Genomic DNA, 12,193 nt, shown 5'->3' on the forward strand with positions numbered 1-12,193 from the left:
GAGTGGGACAATGTGTTGGCATGTTGGGGACAATCGGACAACACCACAAATCACGCTCCGTTCCATGGCTCAGTATTTTCAAAATGTGTCTTCCTCACCATGGCTGTGAATGAAAATGTATGCCCACCAGAGACCAACCTATGCACAGAGCAATACACCTAGTCTTCCTAATGAACCTCCTGCTCTCCCTCCCCAGTACCTCTAATCTACTTTCCCTGTGCCTGATGAGGGGAATTACAGATCTAAATGAAACATGTTCATCCAATGAGAACCGTATCGTGCATGAGTTGCATGATTGAAGAAGCAATAATGCATTAAAATAACTAAACACAAATGAATTAAAGCAATGTTCTACACCACACTTGTCACAGATTAAACACATAAACAATTTGTAATTCTAATCAGGAGAATACGTGTACAAGCCTGAGCATGGTGGCATTCTTGGAATATTAACCCAGCGAAAACAATAGGGCCTTAGAGTGCTATTCTGGCTGTTGTTAATAGAGGCTTCTGGATGACCTCACACCATAGGTCCCTGGATAGGTGTCCCAGGCCACCTGCAGTAAGTGCAGCTCAGAGTACAGTTTTATTTTTCAGAGGGACAATTATACAAATTGTAATGCCAAATACACCAGAATGGCTTTCCACCGGGTGTTGGGTGTTCTTGAGTGGTCCAATTTCAGTCTTGACTTAAATGTGCTTGAACATCTGAGACGGTTTGAATATTGCTGTCCATCAATGATTCCCAACCAAATGTACTGAGCTTGAGCAATTTTGACAAAAACAATAGTTATGTGTTACCCTAAGAGTTAGAAGTTGGTAGAATCTTAATCAAAATTATACACAGTTGTATTGGCTGCCAAAGGTGCTTCCACCAAGTATTAACTCTGGGGTGTGAAGACATACGCAAATGATACATCTTCATTTTTTATTTTCTATTAATTCGTAAAATGTTCTATAATTTTTATTTCACTGAAAATGTGGAGTAGGTTGTGAAGATTGATAGGAAAAAAATTGAATAACATTTTCAGGCAGAAAAATGTGAAGACTGCAAGGGGTGTGTAGACTTTCACTAGGCAGTGTAGGTAAGATATACTGAAGAAAACTGTCACCATTATGCACCTGTAGAGGGCATTGTACTGCATAAGCAGAGAACTGTGTCCCTGCAACATACAGTACATGCCTCTTAGTGTGGAAGACAGAGAGGGTGACTCTACTGTACAGTTTGTCACCATGAGTCTCTCTCAGTGTAATCTACCCCACTCAATATGGCTCTTTAGTAATCATGATCACATACAAAAGGAGGGAAATCAACATAATTTCCTTAATTCCAGCACATCTGTTTCACATCTGACCAGCAGTCATACAGACAGATTTGGTAAGGATTTCTTCCCCTGCTGTGGAGAATGTAAACATGCCGTTTGCAGCACGTTGTTAACTCAAACGATATGTGAGCCTCTGGGCAGAGTTCACACTCCAACCTTGGGCCCTCTGGCTTGGCTGCCCTGCTGGGCTGGACTGGACTCAGGAGAGATTGTTCTCCTGGATCATGTCAACTTTCCCTAGAACGCCTGGTCTCAGACCAGCTCTGGGACCCAGAGCAAACAAAGGCTGGGATCACTTGGCAGCGTGGCGTGTGCACTGGAGAGCTAAGGTTGCATAACGCTGCTGCCCACTTCAAGACTCCTCTTAATGAGGAGCGAGCCTTTCAATGCTACTCACAATGAAGAGGGGGTGAAACGAGAGAGAAAAAGACCACGACTGCACTAGTTAATCCTCTACGCAACTGTTAGTAAGTGGCTGTTTGAGACCTCTCTCATTCAGCTGGTATTCTGGCTCTCATCCACATGATTGGCATCATTTATAAGAGTAAACATTGTGCCGGGTGACAGGTATCAAAGCTGCATAGACCAGCGCTTCTGTAATCACACAGATACTTCAACACATGGCATGTAGTCATCTATCTCCTTCTCCTTAGAGGCAACTGAACCAACCCCCGATTAAAATGGATAATACCCAGCGGGCCAACTACTGTTGTCTATACACCTCCCTTCACAGCCAGACTTACGCTGCAGCTAAAAAGAGGAGACAGCCAACTCCATTTAGGCATAGGTTTGTTGACACTGAGTGACATGTAAACTACACCCACATGTACAGTATAAGGGAATAAATAATTTAGCTATCTGTGTGGTGCCTTTCCTACGTACTTTATAAGGTGCAGAGAGTGGTTTCTCCTCTATCACCCTGCTTTGTGAGCATGAGGGGGTGGGTTTAAGAGGTGGGGTATTATCTATGGATCTTGCCACCCCAGTGCACTCACTGGGATAATGTTCTTATTGGGCGTGATCCTCCAACTGCAGAAGTCATGCTGTCTTTACTCAGAAAAGCAGAGGGGTGGAGGTGGTGGGTCTGTTTCTCTCCCTCAGACACCCACATGTCTGAAGAAGAGAAGATAGCAAAGGGTTTCGTAAAAAGTATTCAATCTGCTCAAAGAATCACCATAACAAAGCAATGTAGAATTCAAATTGAAGTTCATAGGACAGTGTATAGGTAATGAACTGCCCAACAAGGTCAAACATAAGGAGCCACATAATTTAACAAAAATAAAACAAGGTACTTCACTGCACTAAGTGTAAACTAACTGAATTACTAGTTAGACTGAAATATTTTATCAAGGTAAAGGACTTCAATAAAGACATTGAAACTGTGGTTACATGAGTCTTCACTGAGCATACTCTACAGTATGCACCTGTTCCACAGTTGTTCAGACAGACAGACAGACAGTGTCATATGAACCAAAAAGAGAGCTTGAAATCTGTGCTCTGTCCTGTGGCAGGATGTATAATATAACCCAGAGGGATAAACAGTGCCATAACAGCATTATAACATAACAGAAAACTATAATACAGTGAGTGTCCAGTTATGCTGTATGAGCATACTGTATGTACTAAGTACACAACTTCAGCAGTCAAACAATAAATACACACACAGGCAGTACCAGGAATGTACTGTATCTTGCTTTAAGATATTAAACTTCTCTTTACACTGGCATCGGCCCTACAGCATCAAATCTAAGAATATTTTGAAGAATAAATTAATGGTCTATGAAAGCTTCAGGTGACAACAACAGATTCTATCAGCATCCAAATATCTTTCTGCCAGTGGCACGCAATTTGGGGATCCATTTCAATGTGGAGAAGTGATAAAGAGTCAACAATGTGCAGTAAATACACCATGTCATGTCTGAAAATAACTGGTGAGAAATGATTTAAGCTTGAAATGTACACAGACTGTATTACCGTAGTCCTCACTCTCAGTCTTTTGGAACAGTAATATCAACACTTTACGTAATATCTACTGTCTATTCAGTTTAGATCAGTGGTGAAAGTAGATTTAATTCCTTCCCGGTACGGGAAGCGCTTGAGCATGAACCAAAACATTTATGGGCCTAATCATAGAATTACATATACAATCCCTATTAATTCAATATGATCTCTGTGGGCCTACTCGTAAAGATTTGTCATTTAACTTTTAAAATGTATTACCTTTTATTGTGGCATAAACACAACCAGTCATGATGTTTCATCTGTTTGTCAATCACTTAAAAGGGCTCCTTTACTAAGCTACCTGCACAAGTTCATCCACTCGCAACATATTTCCAGCCTCCAAATGGGTGAATGGAAAGAGACATCTGTTACACAAAACACCAATTTGTCAATTGTCATTAAGCCAGAATTTTTGTGTCCTCTGCTGTCCGCGCGCGTCTCGGTGTCGGACACTCATCTCTGCCTTGGCAAAATGTCTGTGTTCTCGTCAAACCACATCACATTTAGGAGCGTAGCTATACCACCCATTTTCAAGTCCATTTGCGCATTTTTAATGCCTCGGATATGCGGTAATGATAAATAATGGTGTAATAGCCTACAGTTTTCTTGACATTTTGTTTAAATGATTGTGATAGGCTCATGTTTTACCAGTATGGCATACCCCCACTATTTATTTTGCCGGGACGCCGTACTAGACCGTACCGCCTTACTTTCACCCCTGGTTTAGATATATTCTCCAAGAGGAGTGAACTATTTATTAATTCACACTTACAACCCTTTATACCGATATATTAATAAAAACCTGTTTCAGGGCAGTTTCAATTCCCAACTCTCAACTAGTTAATCTAAATGAGGCAGTGTCATTTTATAAAACAAATGTGTTCTTTAACAAACAGCAATTTCAGGGAGACAGCGCTGCCAGAGCCAGCCTGTTTGCCAGACAGAGGTGATTGACTGTGTTATCTCTGTGGCCGGCTGTGCAGCTCTCTCTCCACTGGGTTGGTTCTTGCAGCTCTATAGCTCTGGGTGTGTCCCTTACCTCGGCACGGCAGCCAGTCGGCAGTACAGTCACTACCCCGAGCAGAACACCGCAGAGCACCGCTTCTCCTCTGCACTCTAATTGCCTCCATTACTGTATCTGCAGTCAGATAAAATGCTAATTTCACAGCACATTAATTTCTCCAGGCTGAACAATAAGCAACACAAAGCCCAGTCTGGCAGTGGTTTCCTGGGCAAGCATGTCTACAGTGCTGGGCTCCTTCACAACAGAGGAGGAGTGAGAACGCCATTATGCACAGGTCAATGAAATGAAGGAAAAATCCATAGATTCAACATTTGAAAAGAAAACAGAGAAGCGGCAGAGGGGCATGGTGATTTATCAGCCTCAGACGGCCCTGGCAGCCAGGCCTGGACAGGAGAGCATGGGAGAGAACTGGAGAGGAGAGCAGGGGAGAGGACTGAGGTTGGGGCTGGAGCTGAGCACATGAGACCTACAGCAGGGAAGAGGACATGACGGGAGAGAACTGGAGAGGAGTGCAGGGGAGAGGACTGGAGAGGAGAGCAGGGGAGATGATGGGAGAGGACTGGAGAGGAGATGAGGGGAGAGAACTGGAGAGGATAGCAGGGGAGAGGACTGGAGAGGAGATGAGGGGAGAGAACTGGAGAGGAGAGCAGGGGAGAGGACTGGAGAGGAAATGAGGGGAGAGAACTGGAGAGAAGAGCAGAGGAGTGGACTGGAGAGGAGATGAGGGTAGAGAACTGGAGAGGAGAGCAGAGGAGAGGACTGGAGGGGAAAGCAGGGGAGAGAACTGGAGAGGAGAGCAGGGGAGAGGACTAGAGAGGAGAGCAGGGGAGATGACTGGAGAGGAGAGCAGGGGAGAGGACTGGAGAGGTGAGCAGGGGAGAGGACTGGAGAGGTGAGCAGGGGAGAGGACTGGAGAGGAGAGCAGGGGAGAGGACTGGAGAGGAGATGAGGGGAGAGGACTGGAGAGGAGAGCAGGGGAGAGGACTGGAGAGGAGATGAGGGGAGAGGCCTGGAGAGGAGAGCAGGGGAGAGGACTGGAGAGGAGAGCAGGGGAGAGGACTGAGGCTGGGGCTGGAGCTGAGCACGAGACGTACGGCAGGCCACTCTAGGTCTGCTGCTGCTCATACTCACCACTCAGTCTGTGTAGTAAATTACAGAATATTTTTAACCTCTGTCTAATTTGTAAATACTTGGGTTCTTACATTATTAATGTTGGTAACAACATGCATATTTGCATGCTATCATTTCACATTGACCTCATGTAGAGATAAAATAACATTTATTCTTATATGCATAGTTTTTGCCTTCAGGGTTTCATTGACCATCCAATATTTTTCTTGCTTAATAGAACCCGTCCGAGTACATCAACCTAATGTCTCCTACTGCATGCATGGCTTAATGCCCCCCCCCTCCCTCCCCTCCCTCAAGCACCACCAACTGTCTATGGATTAGCACATCCACATCCCACTTCACAAATCAAAACGTTTAACATAATAGCTTCCATCCTCTAATAGCTACACAACACACTTCATTTATTCAGCCACAGTTTTTTAATAAGTAATTATCTAATTCTGCTTAATTCTATTCTATTCTGCTTTTTACCATTTACCAATGGAGGAATAAGCAGCCCTTAAAACATCTCCAACGCAGGGCTTTTCTATGGCACACTAAATGATTTACCAGTTTTGGGGAAGCTACTCCGAAAATATAGTTTACCATGCTACCAATTACTTCACACTGGAAGAAGTTAAGCTACACTTTGAAAAAGTAGTTCACTACATTCAACCTACTTCTTAAAAAATGATCATATATAAATCTGAAATATCATAGACCACAAATTGCAAAAATCGATCACGTTGGGGTCATATGTTAACGGATTGTGTAATTTAGCCTATTAAACACAAAAATGATGTTTCAAGTGAGAATTAGGCAGGTCTGATGTCGAAAAAAGAAAGGAAATGATTGCTTACTTCACCCAAATGTTATTAAAATGAGTGTGTAGAATCAACAGGGAGAGCTAGGCAGTTCAAGCCCCCTTGGATGCTGCCATAGATTTACATTAGAAGTGCCCGTCCAAGAAGGCTCAAGGTCATTATCCACAGATAAAATGATGTCAAATCACGTTATATCTATTGTAGCTTTGATTGGACTGATCATGTCAACACCATACTTTCACAGTCTTAGCTAGCAAGCTAGACAAGCAGTCATCATCATGAATCACGTCAACAATCTACTGGCAAATCCTTTTCAATCCTTGTCATATGAAGAGAAATTATAGATAAAACGTATTGGTGCTCATAGGCCATTGGACATTAACATTACACAACAAGTATGAAATCGCAAATTCAACAATGAGTGGTTTGGAAGGAATCAATGGCTTACTGCAAGCGTCGCAAAGCAATCACTATTTTGCTTCTCCTGTCTGCTATTCGGTGGAGACGGTGTGTGGTCCACGTCTGGGTTTAAGGATATAAAACATCTGTCTGAAAGGGACTATTTTCCAAGCTTAAAAGGATAAACATTCACACGCAACACCATGGGCCATAAAAGGTTGAATACATTGGCCATGCTGTCAATCCAGCATGACTTCTGCCGCATTCAAAACAAATGGAAACTCAGAATCGGGAAATCTCAGACTTCAGTGAGTTCAATACAACTCGGACTAGGAAAACACGTTTTGAACGGTCATCCAACTCGGAATTCCAAGTCGGGAACTCGGGCCTCTTTCTAGAGCTGAAGATCACTGACGTCATGATTCGACCTTGTCGTTTTTTCGAGTTCCCAATCCCAGTTGTCTTGAAAGCACCATAAATCCAGAGAATGCCAGACTTCGATGACAAAGTTTGATGACAAAGTTTGCCCACAAGAAGGACCGCCGTGCCACGTTCAAGTGAGCACAGCACAACAACAGTGTGTCCAAAAATATGTATTGTAGGCTGCTGCATAAATGATGTAATATGCCAGGGAGATATGTATACTGTAGCTAAAAAAGTAATACTAAGTGTATGATGTGTAGTAAGCTGTTAGTAGCTCATGTTTCTCACACTAAGAATTTGGTCCCTCTCCCCCTCCAATCTTAGCCTACTGTTCTGACTTGGTGGTGCACATGTAGCCTATAGTCTGTTGTAGAGAAATGTAATCGTCGAATATTGTAAGAGCTTTCATTGTCTGCTTATGTGCCCCCGTTATTTATCCTATGGTTCTGACTTGGTGTACAGGGAGAATACTGTAAGAACGACCCATGTTCTGAATTCTGTCGCTGTACATTTCAAAAGTGCTGAAAAATAGTTATATTAATCGAAATTACGGCTTGCCTCTTATCCGCTCATCGTTCCCTTATGCCATAGATTGTACATCTCAATTGTTATATTGCTTATATAGGTCTCTCATTAGTATCTTATTCATCATTTTAGGCAATTTTGGAATGATGTTGCATTTCATTGTTTTGCTTACTTTGTGTATTATAATTAGCTCATGTGCTTTTCTCAATGAGGAGGGGATACTATATAATGTTGTTCGGTCTGTAACCATGTTTGCCAGTGACAGTCTCTTCCCATTCAAATATTTATTTTCAACAGAAAGTTCAGTAATAGACCCATGTAATTCCAGTTGATATTGCGAGGGTTGTTTGTTTGTGCAATGCGCTGTCTGTGCGTCAGTATATTGTCTATAAAAGTGGATCCTTGTGATTGTATTTTCCTTCCTTTTTAGACCACATACAGTGCCTTTGGAAAGTATTCAGACCCCTTTACATTTTCCACATTTTGTTACGTTACAGCCTTATTCTAAAATGGATTAAATAAATACAAATCCTCGGCAATTTACACTCAATACCCCATAATGACAAAGCGAAAACAGGTTTTTAGAATTTTTAGCAAATTTATTAAAAATAAAAACTGAAATACCTTATTTACATAAGTATTCAGACCCTTTGCTATGAGACTCAAAATTGAGCTCAGGTGCATCCTGTTTCCATTGATCATCCTTGAGATGTTTCTACAGGCCTCCATCATTCTTAAATGGAAGAAGTTTGGAATGACCAAGACTCCGCCCGGCCAAACTGAGCAATCGGGGGAGAAGGGCCTTGGTCAGGGAGGTGACCAAGAACCCGATGGTCACTCTGACAGAGCTCTAGAGTTCCTCTGTGGATATGGGAGAACCTTCCAGAAGGACAACCATCTCTGCAGCATTCCACAAATCAGGCCTTGATGGTAGAGTGGCCAGACGGAAGCCACTCCTAAGCAAAAGGCACATGACAGCCTGCTTGGAGTTTGCCAAAAGGCACCTAAAGATTCTCAGACCATGAGAAACAAGATTCTCTGGTCTGATGAAACCAAGATTGAACTCTTTGGCCTGAATGTCAAGCGTCACATCTGGAGGAAACCTGGCACCATCCCTACGGTGAAGCATGGTGGTGGCAGCATCATGCTGTGGGGATGTTTTTCATTGGCAGGGACTGGGAGACTAGTCAGGATCGAGGGAAAGATCAACGGAGCAAAGTATAGAGAGATCCTTAAAGAAAACATGCTCCAGACTGTTCAGGACCTCAGACTGGGGCGAAGGTTCACCGTCCAACAGGACAATGACCCTAAGCACACAGCCAAGACAATGCAGGAATGGCTTTGGGACAAGTCTCTGAATGTCCTTGAGTGGCCCAGCCAGAGCCCGGACTTGAAACTGATCGAACATCTCTGGAGAGACCTGAAAATAGCTGTGCAGCGACGCTCCCCATCCAACCTGACAGAGCTTGAGAGGATCTGTAGAGAAGAATAGGAGAAACTCCCAAATACAGGTGTGCCATGATTGTAGCGTCATACCCAAGAAGACTCGAGGCTGTAATCGCTGCCAAAGGTGCTTCAACAAAGTACTGAGTAAAGGGTCTGAATACTTATGTAAATGTGATATTTACATGTTTTTTTTTTGTAATAAATGTGCAAAAACAATTTACAACACTTTTTTTACTTTGTCATTATGGGGTATTGATGAGGACATAAAAAAAGTATCAATTTTAGAATAACGCTGTAACGTAACAAAATGTGGGAAAAGTCAAGGAGTCTGAATACTTTCCAAATGCACTGTAGGCCTAATAAAATAATACAATATTGTGTAGTGGCTTTGCTGGCATGCATGAATTTTTTTTTTTGAGTTTGCCCCACCAATATTTACATGCTAAAATCACCACTGGTGATCACATGTGATCTTATGTGAAGTTAATGTGATAACATGTGACAACATGTAAAATAACATGTGATAACATGAAACTACACATATGAAAACGTGATCACGTGAAGTGTTCCAAAAATGTTTTCACATTAACCCCGTTGTTCTGGGTCTGTGCTGGCACAGGCTCCTGCCTGTTTCCATTCAGACTCTCAGAGTGCTGTGGCGGTGCTGACAGACTGAACACTCCCGTGCTGGCTGGGGACTGGGTGGGGTGGGATGGGGAGGGAGAGAGAGAGGGAGGCTGTTGGAAGAAGAGGAAAGAGGAAGGAGGCTTCGCCACCGGGGTCACAGGCAGTGTGTGGGATAATGAACAGGCTTGCCTCTGCTGCCCTGTCTCAGTGTGAATCATTACATTTACATTTTATCCATTTAGCAGGCTTACTAGAGAAAATAGGGTTAAGTGCCTTGCTAAAGGGCACATCAACAGATTTTTCACCTAGTCTGTTCGGGGATTCAAACCAGCGACCTTTCGGTTACTGGCCCAACTCTCTTAACCGCCAGGTTACATGTCGCCCATGTCAGTATGAGCTCTGCTAACAGCTTTAATAGGGGCAGAGGTGTTTATCTCCTTGTGTTTATCAAAAAGGAGAGCAGTGGTAGATTGAGAGGTGTCTTTGGTTCAGAATTCACTCAGTATGGAGTGATGGCATGGCAGGTGGTATGACATGATGCCTACTTACCCTTCTTTAATTAAACTATTACTGCAGGGTGTGGCAAGTTACTGGGGATTACATAATGCACTTCAATCCCACAGGACAGAGAGAGAGGGAAGGAGGGAGGGAGTTTAAGTCCCTTTCATCTTTTCATCTCCTGAGTTAAGAACTAGAAGAGGACTGTAGCTAGCTCTCTCTCCCTCTCTCTTGCAACGTCCTGTCTCTACCGCCTTTAGAGGGACTCACGAGATCTGCATTCAAATGCCTGCGGAAGCCTCAAGCCCCCAATCCCCAGTGCTAAATGCAGGAATTTCTAAGAATCACAGTTCAAACAGAAACACTCAGCTATCTGCTCTCACATTTCCACAAGATGTCCCTGGACAGGGACTCCAAAGACAAGGGTTGGGCACGGCTGCCTACAGTGGGTGCTTCAACATACAGTACACTGGATTGTGTGAGCTGCTCCAGCAAATGGTTATATATTTGTGTCTGTGTCTGACGATGAGGGGCAAGGGTTGATTTGGATACTGTAGATTCATCATTGTATGAGAAACAGAACAAATAAATCTCTTTGTTGGAAGCAAGAGACTAAAGCTGAGGTCAAATACTGTATGAATTATGTTGCGGCTAACAGGGTCCCACAGGGAGCAATTATTGTGTGAGTAATCAAAAAGACACACAATGCCACAGAAACCTGATGAGGAAAAATAAGTTGTCAGGGACCGGAAATGCAAGCATGTGTTTGTGTTTATTAAGGTATTTCTCTAATGTCTTGCAGAATCCAGATGTCGTACCTCGTCATAAACATGCTCTGAAAAGCTGTTTCACTACAAGCCCAGGTCATAGATCATGGCTAGGGAGCTAGGAAACTTCACTGAGACAGTCACACTACATACTCCTCCACTATTGTCCTCACACTTCCTCACACTGTTATAAAAAAGATGGTACAAGCCACGGGAAGGACACGTGCACAAGTAAATAGATATATTATTCCATATCTTCAGTGTGATTGAATTGTTTCCCTCACAGCCGAGGCAGGGGAGTGTATCACTATTGTCATTCACATACAGACAAATCCAACCGAGACACACTCAGATTTGGGAGCCATCAGTCAAACCCAGAGAGACAGACCACTCAGAGACTCCTCACTGAGGAGGCACGTCTATGTCAAGTGGACGGGGGGAAATCATCACATGAAATAGGCCTATTCTCTGGCTGCAATCACAGGAACCCTCATATGATCATGGCAATATAGCAATCAAGACAGGGCTTGTGCTTTTGTGTGTGTGTGTGTGCTTTTGTGTGTGTGTGTGTGTCAGCTCCACCGGGGCAGGCGTCCTCCACTCCAGCAGTGTTTGCTGAAATAAATCCTGCATCTCCAGCGGTGCCAGATACCAGACGCTGTCCTTGCCAGCTGTCTGCCACGCCACAGTGACTGCTGTCGGACGCACAGTGCTCAGCTCCTTGTTTTTACAACAGTACCGACGTGGACGCCTGGCACAGCTGTTCCCTGGGTCCCTATGGCCGCTTAAAAAAGGCAATAAATCAATCTAGGCACTCAATACAGGCGGGAAATTGACCAATTAAAGTGGCACAAGATGCTTATGTTCAGGCAGACGATTTTACAAATTGTCCATCTATTTATACCAACACTGGCTCTCTGCGAGAAGAATCCACTCACTGGATCCAGTCCATTTGTGTTTTTATCTGGCAAAAGATACAGCCTTCCGCACCGATTCCACTCCTTAATCACAAATCATCGATCGCGATTCAGCCATAGTATTAGCATGGCCGTGGTGCCGACAGTACAATATGCCGATGTCGGTAGTAAATTTTTTGTTGTTCACATAGCATAGATCATCCGCCGTCAGCCTCGTTAAAATACTCCAGACCAGGTGGTAGTAGCGTTGATATCTTATTTTTGGCTTGTGCCTGCTTCTAAATTTGTAGATAGCTAATGTTAGCTA

General features: G+C 43.5%; 1 protein-coding gene across 1 annotated transcript in view; it reads right to left on the reverse strand.

Annotated features, from left to right (window-relative positions):
- LOC121531906 (nuclear receptor ROR-alpha A) overlaps positions 1-12,193 on the reverse strand; it is a 292,990-nt gene that overhangs the window by 135,848 nt on the left and 144,949 nt on the right. The gene's annotated exons all lie outside the window — the stretch shown is intronic.

Source organism: Coregonus clupeaformis, chromosome 19 (assembly GCF_020615455.1).
Source record: "Coregonus clupeaformis isolate EN_2021a chromosome 19, ASM2061545v1, whole genome shotgun sequence".
Taxonomy (NCBI): domain Eukaryota; kingdom Metazoa; phylum Chordata; class Actinopteri; order Salmoniformes; family Salmonidae; genus Coregonus; species Coregonus clupeaformis.